At 42.0% G+C, this 27,839-nt stretch overlaps 1 long non-coding RNA gene across 1 annotated transcript; it reads left to right on the forward strand.

Annotated features, from left to right (window-relative positions):
- LOC308457578 lies at positions 1–27,839 on the forward strand. The gene is made up of 3 exons (XR_013977014.1): positions 1–128; positions 6,154–6,230; positions 27,761–27,839. It is a non-coding gene; the product is annotated as an uncharacterized lncRNA (long non-coding RNA).

The raw sequence follows: 27,839 nt of genomic DNA on the forward strand, positions 1-27,839 counted from the left end.
TTAAGCAAAGGACCGCTGTCAAATCATGGCCTTAGCCTATAGACCCATCTATATTACTCAATTATTACAGCATTGCCTGTCATCTCTCCACTAAATCACATCTGAGTCCATTGTAACCACCCAATTACGTATGTATAACTTGCTCTATATCACATCATTCTGTTTGATCGGTCAAGTCAACACATTCTTGGCTTTAGCCAAATGGGGGGGGGCATGTGTAAGCCATTTAAAGAGTCTGATACTGGTTGTGAAATCCTGCTCTGAGTTCCACTGAAGTCATCCAGTTAAGTGGATGCTCAGATGCTGTAGCCCAGCAATGGGAAACCTCAGGCCTGGTGCGTAAATGCAGATCTCCAGGCCTCTCTGTATGGTCTTTTGAGATTCCTCCTCAGGCCACACTCCTTTTCCCCAGGCCATACCACTCATCAACCATACTGGGCACTCTCTTTGAGTGCCTTTCCCTGGCTAAAACACGTAACCAAACTTTGATAATGCCTCTTGCTTGCCTGAATAAAGGATAGAGAGGGATGAGTGAGTAGGAACCAGCCTATTCTACAAAGACAACCTTTATATCCATTGCTCCACCCACTTTTGCCTCTGCCCCCGCCCACCACTGGCATTTGGCCTCCAGAATGATGCCTTGAAGGGAATATAGCCCTTCGGCCGATGTAGCCTGACACCAAATAGAGAGCAGTTCTTTGCAGATACGAAAATTAAATTAACAGATCTACAGGGGAAATGCCATTTGTATGACAAGGCAGCAGAGGCGGACCTTGGGGGTCTCAAATTTCAGCAACGGTCTATGCAACACCAAAATTCAGTGCCCCCCACCTCTTGTCTTCCATTTTATATCATAGTTGCGGCACCCCCTCATACAGTCCTCCCAGGCCCCACACCCAGTGCAACTGAACCAGTCATGCTCCCTAAATCTATCTCTGATGGCAGGCTCCTTCTTTACCATACACACACTCAATATAATGCCCCTTCCAAAACCAGTTTGATGTCCATATCATGATATTGCTTTCATAATTTTTGACCTGGCAATATATTGTGAATCATGATGGATATGTGCGTGTGCACTATTATGCAAAAATCACAATGTGGGGAAAACCATGAAGCCAGCCAATGCACCATCCTTATTCCAGAAATTGTGATAAATTGGTATATCGTGATGTTTAGCTGATGATATATTGTGAAGCTGAAGACCAGTTACCACCCAGTCCTAATCGTTGGATTCCACATTCATCAACCTAGAATACCGTATTTTTCGCTCTATAAGATGCACCAGACCACAAGACGCACCTAGTTTTTGGAGGAGAAAAACAAGAAAAAAAATATTCTGAATCTCAGAAGCCAGAACAGCAAGAGGGATCGCTGCGCAGTGAAAGCAGCCATCCCTCTTGCTGTTCTGGCTTCTGTGATAGCTGTGCAGCCTGCATTCGCCCCATAAGACGCACACACATTTCCCCTTACTTTTTAGGAGGGAAAAAGTGAGTCTTATAGAGCAAAAAATACGGTAACTTTGAAAATATTCTGTACTTGCAGTCATTAACATAAATTGTAACCTGTGTCACTCATAGGTATTATAATTGATATGATATGATATGATATGATATGATATGATATGATATGATATGATATGATGATATGATATGATATGATATGATATGATATGATGATATAATAATTTATTATTTACCCCCCCCCCCCCAATCTGGCTGGATTTCCCTCTTTGAAACATTGTGATTGCTACAGGGTTTTTAATTCCACCCCCCAAAAAAGCTTTCATCTCTCAATCCCTTTTACCCAACTTCAAATTATCTCTGGGTACCACTTTTCTGAGATTTATTGAAAATACATTTTAGATTGTTCAGCAGTCCTCCACTGTAAATCCTGCACCACTCACACAGCAAATTTCTAATGAAGTGCCACATACATAAATCCATTGGTCTCTTTCCTGATGCTTTCAGCCGATACAATTGCCATTTTGGTTTAATGGCAAGTGTCTCTTAACTTCCATCCTCTTGGCTATTATTGACTAGGAGAGCCACACTCCCTACACTGGCTGAAGCCTTAACCCATGGGTAGGCAAACTACGGCTGGGGGCCAGATCCAGCCCAATCACCTTCTAAATCCAGCCTGCGGACGGTCCGGGAATCAGCGTGTTTTTACATGAGTAGAATGTGTCCTTTTATTTAAAATGCATCTCTGGGTTATTTGTGGGGCCTGCCTGGTGTTTTTACATGAATAGAATGTGTGCTTTTATTTAAAATGCATCTCTGGGTTATTTGTGGGGCATAGGAATTTGTTCATCCCCCCAAAAAAATTATAGTCCGGCCCCCCCGCAAGGTCTGAGGGACAATGGACTGGCCCCCTGCTGAAAAAGTTTGCTGACCCCTGCCTTAACCCTTTGTACCATGAGCCCAAATCTTTGTACATCTGGCTGAATGTGCTTGGGATTTGTGATGTGATCAGCAACTCTGATCTAAAAGTGATCAAGGAGAGGGCTTTACCCTCAATAGGCCACTTTGACTGGGGGGAGGCATGGCTGTTCAGTGCCACCCATGGCTGCAGATGAAGATTCTGCTTCTGCATCTCTAACTTGAATTCGCCATTTTTTTTATAAAAAAAAAATTCAAGCTGGCATGGCTGCAAAGGAAAGCTATTTGCAAATTCAAATTTTGACTTCAAAGGATGAATCAGGAGCACATTCCCGATTCTTCCTTTGCAGCCACAGCTTTAATTTCTCTGTGCCAGATATCACATGTCAGGTGGATGTGCTTTGCTCAAAATGGTTCCGCTGCCTAACCTCTGAGCCTCTGGGCTGGAGGCACTTCACCCTGATGTAGAGGATTCTATGTGCATTCATCCAAATATGCAAAGTTCACCACTCCAAATCTTTCTCAGCACATGCAGGCTGTCTATATTTAGACATTCAGTACAGAAAATCGGTATTCAATACAGTTCTGATGAAGGATATGGAGTCCAGCTGTGGCAAGAAGTAGTCACAGGGCTAAGCATTGCATTTCTATTTAGGGAAGGATGATGACAATATACCTGCCCTCTTTTCGTTTCTAAAAGGCCAAACATCCAATCGACTGCAGGAGAATAGCATCCCCATACATTTTAAAATAGCATCAATTCCTTGCCCAGCGCAAGTGTTCTGTGAGCATTTTTCCTGCTGAGAATATATGTGAAGCCTGCAGAATGAAGCCACTAAGCAGGAAAGGGTTGCTCAGGAGATACTCAATAAATCTCTCTGCTTTTGCTCTGGACTGTTAAGCTTTGAAGAGGCCACAAAATATAGTGGGTCAGCTTGATGGGTCGCGAATTGTAGAGGCCTGACGGTGCACTTAGCCCATATCTTTCTCATGAAGTCTGCATCAATTCCAGCCCAGCAGCAAAGCACATTCTTGGGATCATCAAAAGCCTTTGCCTAATGTTCATTCGGAAGCTACTCCAGTGACTACCTTTGCATAATTCCACTCACCCCCTCAATCATAATCAGCCATATCAAATTTTTTTTGGTCTCCTTGGCTGGGAACCAATTCTTACTTCCTGCCAAGTGCCACAGATACTACAAAATGCTTGTCCTGCAGTTGTAATTTTGCTACATGATACAGACAGCAGCAGAGCTTGCTTTGAAAGGCTTTCTATAAATAGAACAGAGATGCTGTAGTAGCTGGCCGACTGATTTTGCCAGACAGCTTTTCTCTCTACTGATTGGAATCCTGAAGTGACTTTTCCTATTCTCATGTGCTAGGGCAATCCACTGTAATATATTTGAGTGGAATGTTATATTATTCAGAACAATAATATGCATTTACTGTATGCATTTGCTTTTCTATGCTTATATTATCCAGAAAGAGTTTCAGTTTAATGTACTGAGTTTCAAAACATCAATTCCACTATCTTCTTTTTAAATACACTAATAGACATTGTTTCATTTTTCCCTGATTCACTGAATTGTTGGAATTTCTGGGCAGCCATTACAGAGAAAGAAATTTCTTTTGTCATAGGAAGAATTGGAACAAGCCATTTAATCTGCACATATGCAACTTGAGTAGTAAGGGGTTGTGATGGAGCAGAAACAAATACACAAGCCCTCATGTTCTAAAAAGCATCCCCCTTACTGCCCGGAAAACATCTTAGCAACACTGCAGACTTAAATTCATTTCAATGTATTTGTGTTTTATTTGCTCACAAACTCTGTCCTCAAGTATTCTCCGACTTCTAGTTTGGGGCATTACTCCAACTACATTCTATATGCTAAGGGTCTATTTTGTACCCCAAATTTGATCCTAACTAAATATCATTAGACTTCTTTTCCAGTCTATCCTCCCCAGACTTCCAAATGAGCCAGGGGAGCTGTCCAGCAATTTCAGCAAGATTAACACAAGTCAGTGGGTCAAGTGCTGAAGAGCAGAGGAGCTGTCCAGGAGACTCCCAGAACTTCTTGACAAGAGCTAAAAGTTTCTTTAACTGGCCTGGGTACCCCAGTCTTTCTGGCATAATATGCAAGGTGTGCAACAATAACCTTCCACACTGGCTGCTCCTGAACCATGTTGATTTGAAACTATCACATATACATAACCACACACACAGAGAGACTTAGACTTCTCCCCACCCCAACAAAAAACCCTCAGAAACATGGCAGGCTAAGGGATGTCTGTGCATGCTTTCCTCTTGCCACTGAAGATCATCCTTGGTGGTAGTAGAGTCAATTAGAGAGGCTCATCAGATCAGGAAGCTTTGGTAAGTATGAAGAAACAAGTACATGCTTTATTTAGCTTGCATTTTATTTGCTTATTTTTAGTAGGTGGTCTCACATTGTAAACTACCCCAAGCTGGTGGGATGGGTGGAAACTGTGGGTTCAAAATCCAGGAGATAAACGCCAAACAACAGTTGAGAATTGGACCTTTAAAAGCTGCCAGAGGAAGAGTGACTTGTTGGCATACAGTACCACCTCCCGTTTTATCCTTGGTGGCGGACACAAATAGAATCTAGGGCTAAAGGAATAAAACATTGCCTTTGAGCATTGTAACGAAGTCATTTAAAATCCCATGCTGTCCTGGAATTTACAGCACAACTTTTGCATGCAAAGTGGGTAAGTAAATTAGGCAGGGAAAGGTTCGGAATCTACGCTCATGCTTATTTGCAGGTATAGATTTCATATGGCCATGGGTAAACAACTGGATGCTGGAAATTAAATGCTAACATTTCATGACTCTGAAAGATGCCGTGGCAGGGTTAATCCTGCTTTAGGTCATGGCACTTAGATTTTATTTCAGATCAGAAGAGTCTGTTTACCTTTCAGAGGAGCATAGGAAGCTGCCTGCTATTGAATGAGATCATTTGCCCCTTCTTCTTCAGTATTGTCTACACTGACTGCAGCAGCTCTCCAGGATTTCAAACAGTGTTATCCCTCAGCTTTACGTGGAGATGCTGAGAATTGCACCTGGGACCTTCTGCATTCAAAGCAAGGTTGTACCACTGAGCTGCAGATCCTTTACCTTGAAGACAGAAACGGGGATAGGCTTTCTGAAATGGAAATGCCCTCCAGGATGTAGAATTTTGCATTTTCCTCCTTCCTAAGACGTAATGCTTTAGAACTACATGAAAACCTGTGCTCTTATCTACAGTAAGCCAAACTAGAAATACAAGCATTCCTGTGCATACAGGAATGCCATATCTTCAACAAGTCCCTTTTAGTACCCATCTCCTCAAACCAAAGCACAAACCGTCATGTTGAGTGGCAGAAAAACCTTGAACAGTATATTGATGGCTGCTTTTATGTACCCTTTGGGACAATGAGCATTGAATGAGCATGACTCATTTCATCATATGCTGATTCACACAAGCTTCAAAAATTTGAGCCATGGAATTCGAGCCCTGGTAACCTTTGAAAAATAACTTTAAGCATGTCATTGTCATGATAATGCTTCTTGCCCATCATATATTGCTTATGTAAAACCACAGTATAACACCTTCCCCCCATTTTTTAGTACATTATCTCCAAGGACTCAACCATGCTCTCCATGTACCAAGGGACCTGTGTGTTTCACCAAAGGTGGAGATAGACCTGGGTGACAGCTGGATTTTATATTTCCAGAGATAGGTTGACAACCATTGCATGCTTCTTCTTCCTGCAGTGAAACCCGAAACCTTCACAACACGTAACTGGGCCCCATTGCTGCTATTTTCTCCCTCATTCCAGATGCACCACCAGGTAAAGGACGACTTATGCAGTTCATAGCTGATGCTTATGAATAATCATGAATCAAAATCCACTCATGTTAACAAGAAACCTGTGTACATGTGTCCTTGTAGAAAGTAGCTAAAGTCCCCCCCTTTCAGAAATCTTTCTCACTTTCTTTACTTCATGTCAGTAGCAAGATGACACCCCCCCCCCCGCACTATTTCACAGAATTGTGAAAAGCATTTTTTGGTCAAATGAAATGCTGCTTGATTTTTGCCATTTTGAACTGGTCTGATTTGCCACCATTTTGATTGGTTTCTCCTGCATTCAGTGACCTTTAGCTTGTTGGGCGGGAGAGCTGGTGAAGAGAGAAGTATGCTCAGATAATTTGCCAAACAACTTAAGCCCCCTGCCTTTATTTTTCATTGAACACAAAAATGATAGTAACACACAGACTGTACATGAATGGCTAGGATGAAAGTTAAAGTGCCCACAAGCATTCGTAAAAGCAAAACAAAAAACCTCTTCTTCCTGCTGATTTATTGTAACACTGAAAGTATGTTTCAATAGTTGCTCCAGGCCAAAGGATTGTATGCAATATTTTCCCTGACTATTTTCTTTATTTCTATTTCTCTTTGTGTGTTTTTCTGCTACTTGATGTATAAGGTGGCTAACTATGAAATAATAAAGGGAAAGAAGGACCCATTAATTTCAAAAGTATTTATTTATACTTCCCTCCAAGCTCTCTACTGGTGTTTTTTTAAGCTTCATCATTTCCATGACACATTTTACAAAACTGGTGGTGCCAGTATTTGGGCAATGATCACCACTGCCTTCTTGTCCAGCCGCATACACTTTTTGTGAAGGTCAAGTCTATACATGTCTGTTGGACTGCATCCTAAGACAGCTATCACTAGCTGGGGGAAATGAAGTAAGGATGCCTGGGTACCCTGCCTTTTTTGTGTGCATTTAAACCAGAGCAACTTACAAGTTACAAGTAGGACCTTTGTTCAGGATTCCAGCCAGGCTACTCTAATCCCCAGTTTTCCTTCCCCTCATCCAAACACTGAGCATTCTGTTTTCACCCAGGAAGCTCAGTATTCATCATACTACTTTTGGGTTCCACTCTGTAGGATTTGGATTTTATCCTTGCAGGGTGGTTGTGGTGTTTGTTTGTTTTTTGTACTTCTGCAAATCTTGGGGTTCCCTGAAGCATGAAGACTGATGCTTGGAAAATGAGTTTGCTAATGGTATACATGTTTGGATTGCACCCCTTGAAATATGTTTTAACCCAAGCCCATTGAATATGGTAGTGGGCAGTGACAGACAGATGTAGCTACTTTCTTAAGTATGGCTGAGGATTTGTGAGTCGTGGGTAGTGGTGTTGGAGATGCCAGCTTAGCCACAACCCAGCACAAGGTGGACTTGGAATGTGTTGCTCTTTCTCATTTTCTAATACCATATCAATATTTCATAATATATTCGAAGGAATGAACATTTGAGGACAAAATATCAACACAGAATGCCCTTTGTGATCTCCGTAATCTTTATTTTATTTAATGTTCCTGGGTGCCTTACTAAGTCTCTGCATTATTACACTGGGTGATCTGTAAGAAGTCTAAAGGACAACTGACAGTGATTTGCTGCCCTGGCATCAACTCTAATGAACTGCCAGAAAAGAGTCCTTAAGAAGGCACTTTGATGTTGGAGTGCATAAGGCTTTTGGAGAGGAAAAATGGAATCCAGTTTCTTATCAGCTGTGCATTTCAATCTATCCACTTGCAGAAATGTGTCATTCTTCTGGGAAGTTGTCTTTTATTTTAACAAAATATGGGGTTGAATGTAGCTTTCCGTGTCACATAATATGATTTCTGAAAGAGTGAGCAGAATAAATGAAAGGGAATTCAATTACTCATCCCCAATCCTGTTTGTTGAAGATATGCTCTCATCTGCTGGAAAAGAGATGACAAACTGTATCGAAGGGGAAAGGTGCTCCCTTTTTAACCTAACAGGATTCAGTCAATTTAGTGACTGAGTGGTCTGTTCCATTAAATACAACATCCTATGCATAATTTTAAAGTGAATGGACAACGTCTATCAAAGCAGACCTGAAAACAGAATTATAGAATTGTAGAACTGGAAGGGAACCTGAGGGTCATCTAGGCCAACCCTCTGCAATGCAGGAATCTCGACTAAAGTATGCACGACAGATGGCCATCCAACCTCTGCTTTAAAACCTCCAATAAAGAAGAGTCCACCACCTTCCAAGGGAGTCCATTTCACTGTTGAACAGCTCTTACCATCCAAAGATTCTTCCTGATATTTAGTCAGAATCTACCTTTCTTGTAACTTGAATCCATTGGTTCAGATCCTACCTTCTAGAGCCAGAGAAAAGAAGCTTCCTCCATTTTCCATGTGGCAAACATATTTGAAGATGGCTTTCATATCTCCTCTCAGTCTCCTCTTACCCAGGCTAAACATGCCCAACTCCCTCAACCATTCCTCATATGGCTTGGTTTCCAGATCCTCGAGTATCTTGGCCGCCCTTCTCTACAGATGTTCTAGTTTGTCAATAATAATAATAATAATAATTTCTGAAAATTAATATATAAAGCTTAAAAGTTGTGAGTACTGATCATGTGGTGTAGATACTAAAGGAATGGGCTTGCATGCAGGAAATTGTGAATTCTGTCTTTTGAACTACATCTTCATCTCCTTGTTTACATTGCTACCTTTATGCAAAAAGTCCAGGGCTCAAGTGCTGCCATTTCTAGAGGACCTTTGGTAACAAAGCACATAAAAGACTTCAGGTCAAAACTCCAGAGACCTGCTGCCCTTCAGTACAGGGCAGGAGAGAGAACCAGTCTCACCAGGCATATGGCAGCTGTTTATATCCTCCTTTATATTTTTGAGGATCTCTGTATGCAAAATGCTCCACAGTGGGCAATGAGAGTCCTTGTTGCAGCTCAGGTACTCAGCCACTGCACTGCTTGCTACTGATACTCAATGGCCTGGAAGCTCAGCAGTGAAACTCACAACTGCAGGCAAACAGCTTTATCTGCTCTACAGAGCTGTGGCGATAAAAGGAGATTAGAATTGTAAAGCGCTTTATACATTGAGATAGCCGGGGATGATTATTGTTTGGGACGGCACTGGAATGAAGATAAGACTGCTTACAGAAATGTTGCATTTCCCAAAACCAAGTTCTGCATCTTGAATAATTCATTAATAGAGTTTGAGATCTTTACTCACCTTTTTCGTCGCAGGATCTCAAAATGTTTTAGAGGCATCACATCCTTCAAAGTGTGCTGTGCCATCTAATATTTATGCTCTCTCCTCTTTCTGAGCTCAACATGATTAACCCACACCCAAAACACTGATATTATGTAATGCTTTCAAAATGTTCGGCAATGGTTTTTAGAGGGTTATAAAATATTATCATGCTTCTTTGCATTCATATTTCCCCCACCTGCACTGTGTTAATAGGTTCGGTTTTTCACAAACCAGCCATATTTTTAGAGTCAAAAGCATTATGAAAGCCAGGTTAAACAGCTCCTTGCTTTGAAGCAAGCTGGAATTATTAAAGGAACTCATCATGGGCAGAGTTGCTTTAACTCAAGCAAGAGAGATTAAACTGTGATCCACAAACTACCTGAAAACCAGCAGCTTTAACAACAGTGGGATGGCAGCAAGTGAACAAATGTAATGCCATGGTACTGGGTTGCACATCAATTTGCTCCAACAGAAATAAAGCAATTTCATATCCCTTTTATCTCAATGGCCCAATCTTCTGAGTCACCATGTCAGCAAACAAATGTTCAGGGTTAAGTGTCAACAGCAGCTCTGCTGGCTTAACGCTTGTGATCTGTGCCTCTATTCCAGATTCACAATTTTTCTGGAATTTCACTCAGATGAAGGAGCATGTGTAGCTGACACTACACAAGAGTTGTAGTAGCATAGTGAATGCCTGCTGGGACAAAAAGATCTTCATTCTTAAGGAAATCAGCCCTGAGTGCTCACTGGAAGGACAGATCATGAAGCTGGGACTCCAATACTTTGGTCACCTCATGAGAAGAGAAGACTCCCTGGAAAAGACCCTGATGCTGGGAAAGATGGAGGGCACAAGGAGAAGGGGACGACAGAGGACGAGATGGTTGGATAGTGTTCTCGAAGTTACCAGCATGAGTTTGACCAAACTGCGGGAGGCAGTGGAAGACAGGAGTGCTTGACATGCTCTGGTCCATGGGGTCACAAAGAGTTGGACACGACTAAACAACAACAAAATAGGCTGGACATTCAGTAGGGAGTGGCCCTGTCTGACCTCAACTGCATGACTAGGGGTAGATGAATTTGTTGATTTAAGTTTCTTCAGTCTGTCCTATTTCCACATCAGTGTTCAGATTTTTCTAAACCCTGCAAGAAAATGTGCACACTTTCCCACACACATTTCTCCTAACATATGCATGTTTGCATGGAATGCTTATACACATTATTGCACGCAATTTTCCTAACTGAATTGTTTTCACTAATATATGCATTTTGCTGTGCACAAATTTTTGTATCCATTATTTTGGTTGGCGATAAATAACAAAATTCAGAGAAGTGAGAATTTCTCAAGAAAGCTGTAGTTTTCATTTTGGTTTGGACAGTGTGAATTAGGTAGGTTTGCATTAAAATGTCAGTCAAAGTCATTTCTCCCCATCCATATGCAGGGCATAGAACTAGAGCCTGAGAGATGTGACAAGGATGAGACTAAAGGTGGTTCCTCTATGAAAAATTCATTTCAGGCTCATTCAGAAGAATTATATTTCATGTATGCTCCGGGTGGAATGGTTTTCAAAAAATATGAGGTTAACATAACTGCTATATGCTTAGTACCAAAGGGAACCTAGAAAAAGAGTGTAACATTTTTGTGGGCCTGACATCAAAGAAACAGGCTTATATCTTAGGACTTTCCCACCTTATGTGGAGACTGCTGAGAGACATTAACACATCCTGCCTCTCCCAGCCCATCAGGTCTCATTGACCAGTCCCATCCTCATTTAAGATGGAAGGCAACTGGTGGTCCTGGTCCACTATTAGAGGACTGGTCCAGTGAGTCCCTGAGGAGCAGAAGGGCAAGGCACTTTGTAATCATCTCTCAGTGAGTTGGTAACCACAGTGTATTGGGAATTGATCGTATTGCCGGGGGACGTGATATAGAACAGGGCTTATCAACTTTTCTGGGCCAGTAAGCATGTTTGGAATTTTGAGAAAGTGCTGTGGAAACCAGTCACAAAATGGCTGACACTGGACGTGTGGCATAATGCAAAATGACTGCCATGAGGGTATGTCAGGAGAGCAGGAGCCAATGCAAATAGGAACTGAGCAAGAAGAGTAAACAGTCTCTCATGCACTGTGGATTTTTGAGGGGATAATTACTGAGACTTTTGTGGATGTCATAGGAGGTACTGGTGGGCACGCTGGTGCCCATGGGCACTGTGCTGCCAACCCCTGTTTTAGGGTGTCTCAGCATGGTGTGTTTTAAGGTGAAAAACACCAGGGTTAAGATTATGGGAGAGAAACACACATTCTGTATGTACTGGAAACACAGAAAGATTTGTTTCAGGATAGTTAACGGGTGGAACTGTTGAAATATGCTGAGAGTGCTGGACTTGGGCACAACTTAAGACAGGGGTCAGCAACCTTTTTCAGCTGTAGGCCAGTCCACCATCCCTCAGACCATGTGGTGGGCTGGACTATATTTTGGGGGGAAAAAGAACGAATTCCTATGCCCCACAAATACCCCAGAGATGCATTTTAAATAAAAGTACACATTCTACTAATGTAAAAAGACGCTGATTCCTGGACTGTCCACAGACCGGATTGAGAAGGCGATTGGGCTGCATCTGGCCCACGGGCCTTAGGTTGCCTACCCCTGTCCTAAGACAATGTTGTAACCATTTACCCTGTTCTACATGCACTGTGCACCACTGTAAGGCCATTTCTGAGCATCTGGATGCACTGCTGCCTTGAACGGCTTGTCAGCATTTCTTTTTTAATTCTCCTACTGGAGACTTCATAATTAACCATGTTAATTTATTTTGTGATGCTTCTTGGCATGCAGAGTTACCCATCAGATGCAGAATTTCATTCAAAAGTTAGTCTTGAGCTACCTAGCGATTTTGAATTAATGGGACATTGGCAGGAAACTGCAAGGGTTGTTTGTTTTCTTTTGGCTTTTCGCTGACTTGAAGGACTATTTTTGTGCTCGAGTCACTTGCAGTTTTTTGAAAACTACAACACTAGACAAGTTTATTTTGGCACCTGTCACCAATATGTACAATTCGTTGGAAGAATCTTTCTCATCTAGTACACTGGAGAGCTGACAGTTTTCAGCTGTGCTGTAGGGCTGTGCACCATATTCAGCCGTGTCCTGAACCAAATTGGGCTGATTCAGAGGGCTCTGGGTGGAGGCAGTCCTGACCCACCACCACCTAAGCCTCCTCCTATTACTCAGGAGCCTTTGTCCTCTGTGAATGTGGAAGTAATTCTGATGCTGGACCAGCTCTGTTGCTGCTTCCATTGCTGCATTCCATTGGAGAGACACCAGGACAAATGAGCTTTGCAGAGGCAGCTGACTCAAAGGAATGTCTGTTTGCTTGCCCATCTCAGAACTCTTCTCCTCCCTTCAAATGAAAGGTGCAGGGGGCGTGTTGCTTGTTGGATCAATGCATTACTTTGAGATTAGCAATGCATCCAGCCTCATGAATGTGCTGAATCCTATAACCCGTGACTTACGTACCAATATGATTATGCATTACAGCTTTTCACAGAACTGGAGCTGTGAGTTCAAGTTCTTCACCATCAACCGGGGAAGGCCAGAAGTGTCTCATTTACAGTGGTACCTCTAGTTATGGACTTGATCCGTTCCGGGGTGCCATTCACACCCCAAAAAGTCCGCAACTAGAGAGCCATCTCTGTACACACATGCAGCACGATAGATCACTTCTGTGCATTCGCTTCTGGGTTTGCTGCGTTTGTATCCTAAAAAAACACAGCCAGAGACTGATGTAACAAGAGGTACGACTGTAAATGCTTTAACCAAGTGCCAGTCAATATGACTACAGCATCTGCATGGCAGCAACACGTCCATTGAGCTGATGCACTGCTCTCCAATGCTGCATTGATACTTATAGAGTATCCAATGCTGCATCGATCACCTATAGAGAAAGTGGGTGTGGCTTGGCTGGTACAGCCTTGCAGGTCAAATGGAGAGTCCTAACAGGCCTGATTAGGTGCTGCCAGAACTGCATCAGGCTGATCCCAGGCCTCAGAACTTAAGTATGAAAGTCTCTCCACCTGATTCTGAGATGGAACTTTCTGCTACTCTTAGTCCTAAAGCATGGAATGAAAGAAAAAGGATGTTGAAACCCAGGTGCCAATCAATGATGCCTAACTAGATGCACAATTGAAGGATATCTAGAGATAACAGACTCAATAACTGATATTGACAACACTACTACTACTATTACTACTACTACTAATTTATTTCTACCCTGCCTATCTGGCTGGGTCTCCCCAGCTACTCTGGGCAGCTTCCAACAAAAGATTAAAAATACATTAAAACATCAGTCATTAAAAACTTCCCTAAATATGGTAAATGTTTTGGGGTACCTAGTAAGAATGAATAACATATGCTGGTTAATAATATTACCAAGAGGAATAGTTTGTGATCATTTTTTGGACAAAAAAATTATTGACAGAGCCAGGCTTATTGTTTATAAATGATACCATTTACACAATTATATTCTGACTTTATTCTTTTAAAGAATTTTTGAAGTTTCTATTTTGAACTGTTACAGTACTCATTCCAGAGATGGGTACAAATACAATGGTTTTTATTTTATCAATATGTGAATGTGACTGACAAAACAAATGCTCATGCAACTCAGGAGGGGAATTCTCTGGGGTCTGTCAAAGAAGACTGAATGAGGCCAACACAATGTGGTTCTGCTTGCCCTGCCAGGTCACTTAAACCCGTCAGTAACATTTTGTTACTCAAAATGCCAGGAGGATTGGAAAGTTTCAATGAAAGTGGGATTGATGTTTGGCACTTCTCCACACCTTAATATTCTTTCCACTAACCCAAATTGTTGAGAGTGCTACCTTTAGTACCTGGACACTGAGGAAAAGAGTTGGTGGCTGTGAGCTTTCATATTGCTTGGTGTTACTGTTTAGGGATAGATTGCTTTTTGAACTCTGACAGATATTTATTAAAAATGGAACAGGCATTGTTTCAGAACTTATTTTAGATACAGCCTTGAAGTTCACAGGTATTTTAATATGTAACTACATATTATGTAACTACATATTATTATTATTATTTTAATATGTGACTACATGTTTTAACTCATTTATGTTTTGGAAAATTTGAAGTCTGTGTGTTTTTAACATTTGATTTTTTCCCAGGATTTTTAATCTATACATAATGTATTTTATGTAAACTGCTTAGAGGTTTTGATGATTAAGTTGTATATAAATGGCACATAAGTGGTATATAAATCCTGTTATTGGTTTTGAAGAAGCCAAATGCCCAATTTTATTAATTTATTTATTATTACATTGATGTTCCAACTTTCCCATAGGACTTCAGGATGGTGTGCTTGGTTCTTCCCTCGCTACTGTATCTTTCCTGTAACCCTGTGAGGAAAATTCAGCTGAGGGTCTATGGCTGTGTTAGCACATAATACTAAGCCAAACCATGGCTTAGCTTGAATGCTCAAATCCACTGGTTCTGAGGAGGAGCTCTCTCCCTCTTTGCTCTTCCACTGCATGGCTCTACAGCCACAGCAGCTGCTGTAACTCTCCAGTGGTTTGACTTCACCCTTGAAGGTACACTCTTCCATTGTCACTCCCAAGACAGGCCAACAAAAAAGAGGTTTAAACCATGTTTTAACATGCTATCTGAATGTGGGGTCATGGTTATGCTCTCACCTCCTTAACCATGATCTGTAGCTATCGTTCAGTTTACCATGATGTGGAAACCAGGTCAATGACTGCCTCAGTCTCCTCATAAACTTCAAAGCTGAATGGGGATTCCTACCAACACCATTCAGCCTCTCTTTGCTATGGTGATGATTTTTCACTGAAGGATTTACTTGCTACAGAGGTTGAATATTGACAAGTGGGCCAATTCTTGAAAGTTTGCATAATAACAATGACTTTTTAAAAATGGACAGAAAATATTTGCACTTTTCTTCTCTTATGGCAGTAGAAGCCTTGGATTACACCTTTGGTTCCTGTTTTATAGCAGCCTTTTAGATGAACTGTGTGACTGCCACTTCACTCCAAAGTGCCTTAGTTATGCTAAACAGCCTCCTTTCTGAAAGAAGCTTTCAGGTGCATGGCACATTATTAGGGAGCACTTTGCTCTGCCTCCTCTTTTGTACACCACTCAAAACATACCCTTTCTATTCCCCCATTAAAGAAGCACGTTTAAATCACTTGCAGCACAGTCTTCTATATGTCTACTCAGAAGTAAGCACCACTGAGTTCACTGAGACTTACTCTCAGATGACTGTGTATACACTGGAGCCTGAGACTGTGCTAAGCCTAGGGCCCAATCCACCATCAACCTTCTGTGACTTGAAATAAAATGAAAGCTCATGTACAACTCTCATTTATTTCAACTGGTAATGTGAAAGTGGCAGTATTGGAGGCAGGTGGGTTTAAAAATATTTCTGTGCCATCTTTCCATCCATCAAGATCCACAAGGCCGGCATAGCAACAATGCAAAGCAAGCAAATAAAACACAGTAAATCACTCTAAATAAGAAAACCAGAGCAGAAGCAGCAATAAAGCAATGGTGTTAAATGGGGAGGTGTTAATGAACAGTTATACCAGATTCAGTGGTGCTTTTGGGGCAGGACTTTGGGGCAGATGTTGTCAAGCATGAGCTGCGACCCCCTAGACAGAGCAGGGTTGACGTACTACACTTTGAAGTAAGTAGCATAATGCACATTGCCATTTAAATGCTGAGGGAGGGACATAAGGCTATTAAGTCTAATTACCTAAGTGCACCACTGAACAGATTTCATCCAAAGCCTTTTAAACCATGGGTAGGCAAACTTAAGGCCCGGGGGCCAGATCTGGCCCAATCACCTTCTAAATCCGGCCCACAGACGGTCCGGGAATCAGTGTGTTTTTTCATGAGTAGAATCTGTCCTTTAATTTAAAATGCATCTTTGGGTTATTTGTGGGGCCTGCCTGGTGTTTTTACATGAGTAGAATGTGTGCTTTTATTTAAAATGCATCTCTGGGTTATTTGTGGGGCATAGGAATTTGTTCATTTCCCCCAAAAAATATAGTCTGGCCCTGCACAAGGTCTGAGGGACAGGGCACTGGCCCCCTGCTGAAAAAGTTTGCTGACCCCTGTTTTAAACCATTGCTAATGTAAAGGTGTTCTCCACTCTGACTACTGAAATTCCTCACAGAAAACAAACTGTGGAAGTACTGTGGAAGAATTACAAGAGGGAGAGACTCCAGTGTGAAAACACTAAATAAAAACATACCAGGAGATTTGATTCCATCCTTCTAGGCATGAGGAGGGACAGTGGCTTCCTGCCACGCTACAGATGTCTATCTATGTAACAATGCTAGGATGATAGGGTTATCCCATACTACTGCTGTTGTGAAAGGCTATTTAACTGTATTGTCACATAGCACTGTTTTTGCATTTTATTACTATCTGACTTCACTGGTCACCATAGGTGACAGCTTCCTGGGAACCTGGGTGCCTGAGCACTCACAAAATTCCCCATGAAGGGGCCGGGCACCCACAAATTCCGGCGCCAGGGCCATGCACGCTTCATAGCACCCATGGCCCCAGGCACCCATGGTCGCAGGGCCAAGCTGGCACTCCTGCTGGTCACCACAGCTTTCCCCATCTTCATGAACATGCTTACGGTATATACTTCCCAATCGAGGATAATGCAGAGGTGCATCAAACTAGAGGTCAGGTGAGCAGTGATGTTCCACCACACCAGCCACTACTGCTTTAGCCCATTGAAGCTTATGCTGTAATAAGTGTTAAGTTTTTTAAGGTGCTGCAAGACTTTGTTGTTTTGGCTTCAGAAGGCTAACATGGCTCTACCTCTCTAGAGGAGGAGGGAAACCCCCATTACATGCTGACTGGGATAGAATTGGTTCAGATGATTGATCGGCTGCCTTACCCTTGTGCAAAGAGCTGCTTACAGTGTTTGTCTCAGAGGGATGTGTGCACGCAGAATGGCTGGAGGCAGAACTGTGACCTTACGCAACTCTGATCCTCCAATGTATGACTCTGCCAGCTGACAGATTGTGTGGGATGGCTCTGGAAGACATTGATGTCAGTATTCTAAAATTGGAACAGGCATTTTCTTTTCTTCGGCGCCCTCCATTCATCACTGCTTTCTTGTTAAATCAAAATAATCTGTGATTTAATTTTTAATTTAATTTTTTTACCCAGATGGTTTTAATGTGATTAGCAGTTCCAGTTTTTAAATTGGGCTAATTACATTTTCCCGTTGACTATCTGCATGCTACTTTCTGAAATAGCCCTTTACAGTCTGAGAAATGTGTATTTTAGGGCAGCCCCCAAGCTTTTAGGGTGAGTGCAAAGTAGCAAAGTTATCAGTGACAAGTAAGTGTGTGCACAGTGGAGCAGTTACATAATTTCAGACTCTATACTTAATTGGGGTGTGCGTGCGAGGGAGAATCTTTAGGCAGTCGTGTGCGCTAGATTCGCTTCAAAATGTGGTAAGCTAGCCCACAATTTGAAGCCCTCTTGCTAGTTTTGCTGAGTGGGATCTGGGGCTTCTGCCTCACAGTCCTGCCTTGACAGCACCACAAAGTGTGGGTGAGGACAGCTTGATATGCTCTGTGTTTCCAAATCTGAAATAATCTCTGGTGATGGGGAGGAAACAGGCATAGATTGTCTCATTTGAAAGGTGAGATACATTAGTGCCATTTCCCCACTGCAATTAGACCCGTTGGAAGCCACTGCATGCAAGGCTTATGGCAGATAAAACATTTATGCTGTCCATCACATATCTCCCTAAATGGAATTTTTTGAAAGTAACGTATGAAATATCCCAGAAAAGACAAAGGAGGAGCCCAAAGGCAAGACCGGCTCCTTTTGAAGGGAGCAGATGCACCAGCAATTAGAAATCCACAAATGAGAGAAAGGGAGCATCTTGAGGAAATTACTGGTTATCAACAAAGCAACTGAAAATGAATATCCATGTTCAGGAGGGGAAAGTGATATATGAAGACAGGATGCTTTTTTTAAAAGGAGAAACTGCCTTGTAAATGTTGTGGATCTGAAAGTAGCATAGAGGCATACTCAAATTTGTCTGTCGGTCAAGTATATTGCTGGTTATTGCAGCCATGTGAAATTATTGCATTCAGAAGTGGCTTGCTGGGTGAGGTGGAACTGCTATGCTAGCTTCCTAGCAGGTGGGTCACTTTTGCTTACCAGGAGGGGGAGAGGGAGGACCCTGTAATAATATAGTGGGGTCAGATGTAGTTTTCCTGTCAAGCTTCATTCTGCAGTGCTAAGTGTGATTCACATTGCAATTCCCATTTACCTTTGTATGCTCCAGTGTTCATAGAATACCATGGTAGCCCTGACATTGCTGGCAAGCCTACAAAATGCTAGGCTGCTTTATAAATGGAGCTAGCATGATTATTATTGTGCCCAAAGTAGCATAATAGAATCCAAGGGCGAGAGAATCAAGGAACATCCCCCCCCCCCCTCCAAACAAGGAAGAAATGAGAGAGATCTTTCTTCAGAAGGCAAGGAACTGTAAGGAACAATGGGGAAAAAATCAATCTTATCAGTGATTGGGTAGAGTGAGGATGAGACAAAAGAGCTCATTGTAATGATTGGGACATAATATGTATGAAAAGCATGACTGTGTTTTCATTATGAATGAGCGATATAGAAATTTTAACATAGAAAGTGATTTATTATATTGATCTAAGGCCCCATCTGTACTGTACATTTATACAGTTGCACCACTTTAAACAATCATGGTTTCTCCCAAAGAATATGGGAACTGTAGTTTGTTAAAAGTACTGAGTGTTGTTAGGAGACCCCTGCCCCCCCACAAGAGTTATGATTCTCAGAGTGATCTAATAGGCAATCCCTCTTCCTATGGAACTCTGGGAATTGTAGTTTTGTGAGGGGAATAGGGGTCTCATAACAACTCCCAGCACCCTTAACAAACTGCAAGTCCCAAGATTCTTTGCAAGAAGCCATAGCTGCTTGAAGTGGGGTGATATTGCTTTAAATGTATAGGGCATATGGAGCCTGATTCATTTTCACAACATAGCAAGGTGAAACATGTTACTATTTTTTCCCACTTTAAAGAAATAAAGAATGAAGTCAAGAATTGTGAAATTGCTGGAGTCCATAACCAAGTTGGATAATCAACTCAGACATATAACAGCAAAGCCTAATAGTGGGCCACCTTGGCTTATCTGGTCTTATTGTCTAAACTCATCACACAACAAAAAGGGCCTGGGGATAACTTGCTAAGGTGAATCACACAAGTGGTAGAAACACAGAAGGAGTAACCGAGAAATGTTCTTAAAATAAATCTTATTAATCATTAATATGGTATCTCTAGTCTTCAAAATTCTGAAACTTACTCCATCATATCATGGTATTTACAGGAAACTGTGAATGTTCACAGTTCAGAAAGTGCTTCATTTCCATCATCTAGACCAAGAGACCTGTATCTGTTACTGGACTACAACTCCCATCATTCCCAGCCATTGGTCATGCTGACTGAGACTAGTGTGAGTTATAGTCCAACAGCATTTGGTGGGGAACCTGATTGGCTGCCCCTGTCAAATTCTGTTTTAAAGGGCTTTCCTGATCAATTTTTGAAGCCCTGATATAGCATTGCTAAAATTACCCAGATTATTTAGCAAGAAAACTAATGTTCTATCCCCACTCTTTGTTCCTGCTCTCTTGGACCCTCCATAGCTTTATTTTGACAAAATCCCTGTCTTCGGAGCACTTAAGAAAATAGAAGGCTCCAATTAAATTCATCTGCCAGCAAGTCACAAGCTAGAACAGACAGAAGAAATGAATACACCAGGGGACTATTTAAGAGCTAGAATTAAAGCATTCAAAATAGAGCAACGCTAGATAATCAATAAGACGGCAAATAAGTCCTCACTCATATAGTCAAATTATACATTTGCACACAATTTGGATTTCGGTCTTGCATTCTGGAGAGACATCTGACAAGAAAGAAGCTAAAATTATGCCCACAGCAGAAAATCACACCAGGACACTAGATCCAGCTTTGCAGCATTCTGCCATAGTAATGACTATTTCAGCTGCTTTAAAACAGAGCCTCATATACACTGCACTAAGCATGCCAAGTTGAGGCACACATAGTATTCCACACACATTTCAAGTAGGGAGGAGATTGCCTCAATCATGAGACATGAATAGGGGAGAACTTGAGCACAGAAAACTTCCATATTAGTATTAGTGCCTCCACACCCACAGCAGATCACTACGTTAGATTTTTGCCATGTCCTGGAGTCTTTAAAAAATGTTTAAGTGCAGTATGGAACTGCAAAGATGACAGTAAACAATCATATGGGTCCTTACAGATTTTGACTTAACCTTTTGAGAGCCAAAGCCACTTTATCAGATGTAGGAACATCATATATGATATTAGATGAAGGGCAAGTGGGTGTTGTTTGACCAAAATGGCATGGGGAGGGGGCAGATGGGGAGGCGAGTGAACCAAATTTGGCCCGAGGAATGGAGGTTCTCCACCCTTGGGATATAATATCTGCAGCAGAATTATGCAAAGCAGAAACTATACAATAATAAGGAACTGATGGAGGAGGAAGAAATAGAGTTCAGAGTTTATAAAATAGAAGAGGAGGGGCTCACTGACAACCTCCCCAGCCTTCTGTCTATACTGCCCCTCCTCTTTGCTTATATTGCCTGTCTACCTGTTTTGTTTGAACCTGAAAGCAGTGAGCAGATTGAGCAACACCCGTTGCACCCTTCCTGTGTATGGTTGCACAGACTGAGCCTAAAGAGTGTGATGGCCTGGGACCCGGGCTCAGACTCAGAACCAGAGGAGTCTCAGTCCGCACCAGATCCTCTGCCTCAGGCGGCATCTGAACCAAGTCTGGGGCCTGATTCTGAAGAGCCCCAGTCTGCATAGGTTCCCCTGCAACAAGCACCAGCTGGGCCGAGTCAGGGGCCTGACTCTAGATGCGGGGATTACCTTGTTGCCCTCTGCTGGGCAATCAAGTACAGCTGCTCCACTACTGGTTGGGTCAGGTGAGGCTGAGACGGCCTCTGGGTCTAGTAACCCACTGACATCTCCCAAGCTGCAGAGACTCAGGTCTGAGAGAAGGAGAGACCTGAGTACTCGCAGGAGGAGTGCTCGCCTTCGGGTAAGACAGGGAGGTGAGTCACCGGGGGATCAGGACCGGCCGTTACCCTGACAGAGATAAAAGGCTGTTGGGCCCTGCCCCAGGTTGCGGGAGTAACACTGCTGCTTGCTGGAAGCTGCCTGAGATCCTGTGCCTGACCTAGCCTGGTTTCCTGCCTTGAGACTTGCCTTGGCCCTTTTGGACTGACTCCTCGCAGAATCCTTGGATTCAGGACTGGACCTGGACTGCATTGCTCAGGTTAACCCCCGGGCCATCCACAGCAGTTGCTTCCAATGTTGAATAGCTCTTACCACCAAAAAGTTCTTTCTAATGCTTCCCAATGGTTGTTAGCTATTACTTACCATGGTTATTAGTTATTGTGGGGTGTGAAACACAGAGCAGTCAAATACAACATTCCTAGAGTGGACATGTTTAGACATGAAGAGGGATGTTTGTCCAGCCAGTAGATAAACTTCCTGTTTCCTCCTGGGCTGTGACAAACTTCCTCTACATGTGACCAGAGGTGGGTGTGACTTTACCTGTACAGGTAACAATAGCACAGGGCTGGCCACCACATCTCTCTCTTCTCCATTTTGCTTTCATCGAAGAAGCATCAGCCTGAGATGCCAAGAGAGGACAAAGGAACTATCTCCCTATGGGATACATTCCTGGTGTATATATTTTGTAACTTTAGTCTGCCTTCTGGGATCTATCTGTGAACAGAATGAGTGAGTAAACTATTTTACACTTTTATACAAGACTCTGTTTTGTATATTCTTTTTAAAGAGGGAATAAAAGAGGAATTAGCAGGAAACTTACTTTAGAAGCTTAAGCAGGCCTGGCAAACCTATCCACTGTGTAAGTTTAAAAGGGGAATGCTACTCTGCTAAATTGTAGAACTTGTTAACACAGGTTGGGAAGGATATAATTTAACAATATATCCTCTCCTGCCTCCCTGAACATTCCCACAGTTATTAAGAACATTTAACCCTTAACTTAATGCAGACAAGATGCTGCATTAAGTATGTCAAGACTATTGAGGGCTGCTGGTCTTTTATGTCAGTATCTCCACCTACAACTGCTAAACCAAATTAGAGATGTGAATGCCCCCCCCATGTTATACCACTTATGCTAAACTCCCTAGAAACTTTTACATCTACCACTCAATGAATTACTTATTTACCTAAATCTGTGAGAATGTAAAGACAGCTAAACTGGAATTATTCTGAGGCTGCTATAGATTTGGAGTACCCTTTTCTACTTTAGCAGCAGACCAAAATTTGTAATTCAAATTAAATTACTTACTCTGAAATTTATACAATAGGACAAGCTGTAAAACTTAATTACTGCAGTCCAAAAATCATTTTCAGGAGCAATTACTCATAGACTTAAATAACTTCCTTGGAACTTGATTATGTACAGGACTCTCAGGACCCTGGACAGCTCCCCCTTTCAGTCATCAATTGTATTCTCAACTGACCCCATAGCCTGGCAGCCTGTTAGAAGAAGAAGAGTTTGGATTTAGATTTGATATCCCGCTTTTCACTCCCTTTAAGGAGTCTCAAAGCGGCTAACATTCTCCTTTCCCTTCCTTCCCCACAAGAAACACTCTGTGAGGTGAGTGAGGCTGAGAGACTTCAAAGAAGTGTGACTGGCCCAAGGTCACCCAGCAGCTGCATGTGGAGGAGCAGAGACGCGAACCCGGTTCACCAGATTACGAGACTACCGCTCTTAACCTTAGTCCCTTGGGCAGTAAAAGGGCTATGTTTGAAAGCCCACAGCATCAGATTTGGGCCCATTCTTAAAATTACTTTCTCAAACAGGTGGATGAAAGGCAGCCACATTCAGCTAATCCAGATATAAGTAGTCATGTAGCTGAAGTTGACAAATCAGGAGTAGGCTCTTGAAATTTACTTTCCCACCAGGTTGTAATTAAGATATGAGATTCCACTGAGAAGGTGGAAAAGATATGTATCTTGAACTCAGTAGGAGGGAGGGTTATGTGAAAGAAGTCATTTGAAAATAGGCACTGCTTTGATGTATGCCGGGTAGCAAATACGTGACAGGCCGGCTTTCTCTCGTGTTTCTTCGTTATTTCAGAGAGTTGCAGGCTTAAAAGCAGGAGCCTATTTAACTCATATTAACTAGAACAAGTATGGATATGAATATTTCATGAGCAGCTCCTTTACAAAACATTATGAAAAAAAGAAGAACTAAGCTGGATCACTCAGGCTGAATCTCCCCAACTAGGTGCTCTCCAGAGGTTCTGGACTACAACACCCATCAGTCCCAGTCAGTATGGCCAATAGTCAAGGATGATGGGAACTGTAGTCCAAAACATGCGAAAGACAACAGGTTGGGAAAGACTGCTACCCCCCCCATTGCCCTGTTACTTGTTTGTTCTTTGTGGTTCAAATCTCTGTTCCCACCACAGCACCTGAAGCTGGAGAAAGGATTGGACTGAACTTGTATAGCTTTACATTTGGTTTACAATTATTTTATCAAAGAAAGACAGCTTGTGGTGAAGGAAAAAAACCATAGATGATTTGAACAATCTATTGCTGAATAAATCACAATAGAAATAAGTGAATTTCTATGGTCCCCCCCCCCAAAAAAAAATCCTATATTTTTCTTGAAATAACAACAACTTTCCAAAATTTGTATTCCTGGATCTGATAATGCTGCTGTACTGAGAATATCATGACAATAAAGTTACCAATTTCACAGAGTATAGTTTTGCAATCCTGATCTTCCATATTGGCTTAAAAATGTGTCCTTTCCTGAAAGACTCAAAAGATTTACTCCCATATAAAGACATTTGCCATCAAACTTTAATTTACAGTTGTGCCTGAAAATGTAATTAGAGGGGGAAATGCAAAATTACTTTTAAAGAAAGGTTAAAGAACCTAACTAGCTTGCCGTTAGAGCAGCAAGTGCATTTCAAATGGGTTTGACATCTAGCATAAAATTAGCTACAGGAAGCAGACACTCTGCAGACTGCAAAAATTCTTATTACTCTTTGTCATAATGTTAAGAAGTAAAGAAAGGAATCAGGCTTGGTTTTAAATAAAGCTAATGAAAATGTTGATTGTCTTCTCCTTCTGGAAACTTATCTACTGAATGCAGGGGTGAGAGTGCACAAATTGGGAGGTCTAATTGCTGTCATCAATTTCACCAAACAATTCAGCAGCCGGGATCATTTGCAATAAAAGCTACAGTTCTGAGAACACTTACCTGGCAGGAAGGCCCACTGAAATTAATTGGATTTAGTTTGGAATACCCCTGCTTATGTTCAGATGAAAACCTAAATGTCAGTGTTACTTAACTGCACTGCTAAAAATTATAAAGAACATCTATATGAAGCCCCTGGGAGTTTTTGTCAGGAGAACTGCCATCAAAATGCAAATAACACCCATCTCTATCTCGCTGTTCCATCTGAATTGGCAGAGACAATTGAGGTGTTAGGGCGGTGCTTGGGGGTTGAAATGGGCTGGATGTAGCCAATAAAAGAAAGTTGAATCCTGAAAAGGCAGAGGTGTTATGTGTTCTGAGTTCCCATGGTGGGGAGATGGCCTGTTCTGGACAGCGCTACACTCCCCTGGAAAGAGCAGGTCCACAGCTTCAAGATGGTCCTAGATTCAACACTGTCACTGAAGCCTCAGGTGGCCTCAGTGGCTAGGAATACCCGTCTCCAGCTCCGGCCAGCTATAGCCGCTTTTGGACATAAATGACTTTGCCACTGTACTCCATGCTCTGGTAACATCCAGATTGGGTTATTTTTTTGCACCTTTCGCTTGCAAATCGTGTGGTCTCTCCTTGAGCTATGGTAAAGACGAAGTCTGATTAATCTGAGTCCATGCCACTCAAACAGGCATGTCCAAAGTCCGTTTTGGGGGCCTAATCTGGTCCGCTGGTCAGTTTAATCTGGCCCCTGTGGCAGTTTATTTTCTGAGGTAAAATCCTAAAAAAATCCTGAACAACTTCAACCCTAAAAAAAGCTCAACAACTTCAATCTAAAGAAAAGGTTAGCCCTTTGGTCGGCCCTCACGGCCCTTCACTTCATCAAATCTGGCCCTCTTTGAAAAAAGTTTGGACACCACTGCACTAAAACAATTGTTAAAACTGCTCCCAAGTTCTTAAGTTTATGTGATTGGTTTTGTTGATGATTCTGTTCACAGTAATTTATATGAACAATACTGTATGTCATAAAACAGTTCCACTAGTAAGTCCCTTACTCTGAAGGTTGCAGCTATGGTGGGCGGCGGTAGTCAGTCAGGGATTCTCTGAGGTGTGAAATTGCTAACTTGTGCACACTATTGACAGTGAGCATCTGCTGCACATGCACAGACGTTTACTATGCCACTTGTTGCTGGTGGCTAAAACAGTCTGGGTGAGTAAGTGGAAGCTTCTGTCTTCTCCCAACCTTAAGGAATGGGTTACAAAAGGAGAAGAGGCAATGCTCTGTCATAGGCTTATGTGTCAGAGTACATAGGTTGCCTGAAAAGAAAAAGTATTTGCTGTTCAGCAGAAAACCAGTAAAAAAAGTGGAGGAGGTGAGCCTTCTTTGGGAGGGAGTTCCACAACCTAGGCCAGGCACCCCCAAACTCGGCCCTCCAGCTGTTTTAGGACTACAATTCCCATCATCCCTACCTAACAGGACCAGTGGTCAGGCATGATGGGAATTGTAGTTCCAAAACACCTGGAGGACTGAGTTTGGGGATGCCTGGCCTAGGCCCAACTACTGAAAAGGCCATCTCCCTTGTTCTAGAGCAGGGCTTCCCAAACTAGGGTCTCCAACTTTTTTTGAACTACAATTTACATCATCCCTGATCACTGGTCCTGCTAGCTAGGGATGATAGTAGTCCGAAAAAATCTGGAGACCCAAGTTTTGGAAACCCTGTTCTACAGCATTTAAAAATGCACATTTCATACAAGATGTGGAAAAACTTGCAGGAAAGAAATTCCACTCCTAACCCCTTCTCAAATGTTTGTTATTTATGCAATATAATCACATGAGAGGGGCATGGGGACTAACATGATTGCGGGCAATGACTAGAGAAAAAATGAGGGGATGTGGAATTGGTGCACTCATCCCTTATGTGATTATGCTACACAGATAAGGAACACCTGAAGCAGATTGCAATTTGATTATTAACAGCCTTACAATATAGCAAAAAGGCAAGAGTTGGAAGAGGCTTTCTCTCAACAATGAGCCTTTTTATCAGAGCATTCTTAGGTGCAAATGTAGAAATAAATAAATGGGCATGTGACCCATAACAGTTCTGTGGTTCTATGCTCTTTGCAACAAGTTAAGAAAAAGGTTACCCTGCATGCTTTCATCCAGATTTGGCTTTCCCCCTTCAACAAAGGAATCCTAAAGAACTAAAGAGACCCATTTATATGATAAGTATCACTTCCATGCCATAGGCATCTGAGAGACGCTTTACAGAGCACAAGTTGTGCTGGGGCTTAATCTGAAGGACAAACGTTCAATACATGCAAACTACCCAAATGAAATAGCAATCTGTTGACAGAGATGAAACAATGCAAACAGAATCAAACTGAGAACAGCAAGCTACTGAAATAATAAAGGTAGACAAGACAAAATTAATGCAGCTAAGATATTCAGGTTGCAAAAAAACATTTACGGAACACTCAGGGGAACTCAGTGTTGGGGAATGATCCAAGTTAATCATAATTGTATTTGTTTTTCATTTGGCTACTTAAATGGTTTAATCCTTCTGTAACATGGCTGCTCTTTCAAGATAATGAATTTGTTTGCCACTGAGCTGTTACTTTCTGTTGTGTTCTATTTATTTGATTCTATCAGCAACTGAGAATGAAGCTTAGATTAGATTCTGTTTCTTTACATGTCAATTTCTCATGGGCAATACCCAATTACAATCATACTCAGAGTAGACTCATTGAAATGAATGGACTTAATTGGTTTTAGTGGTGCGTTTCTGAATATGATTTAGCTGGATATCATTCTACGCATTGATAGGCCAGTAGTTAATCGAATTTTATTCTAAACCACAACATTAGCCTTCCAGTCCTAAATATCTGCTTAAGCAGCAATTGTCCCTGTGGCAATTTTCTTTTCTTTTCTTTTTTTTTTACAGCTGAAATACCCTAGTTCAAGATTCCCTGCAGATGGAAACTCTCACTTCAACTGTTCCTTTCAGTATTGGTAATATCTAG

The sequence above is a fragment of the Podarcis pityusensis genome (genome assembly GCF_964106645.2).
Source record: "Podarcis pityusensis genome assembly, chromosome: 10".
NCBI lineage: Eukaryota > Metazoa > Chordata > Lepidosauria > Squamata > Lacertidae > Podarcis > Podarcis pityusensis.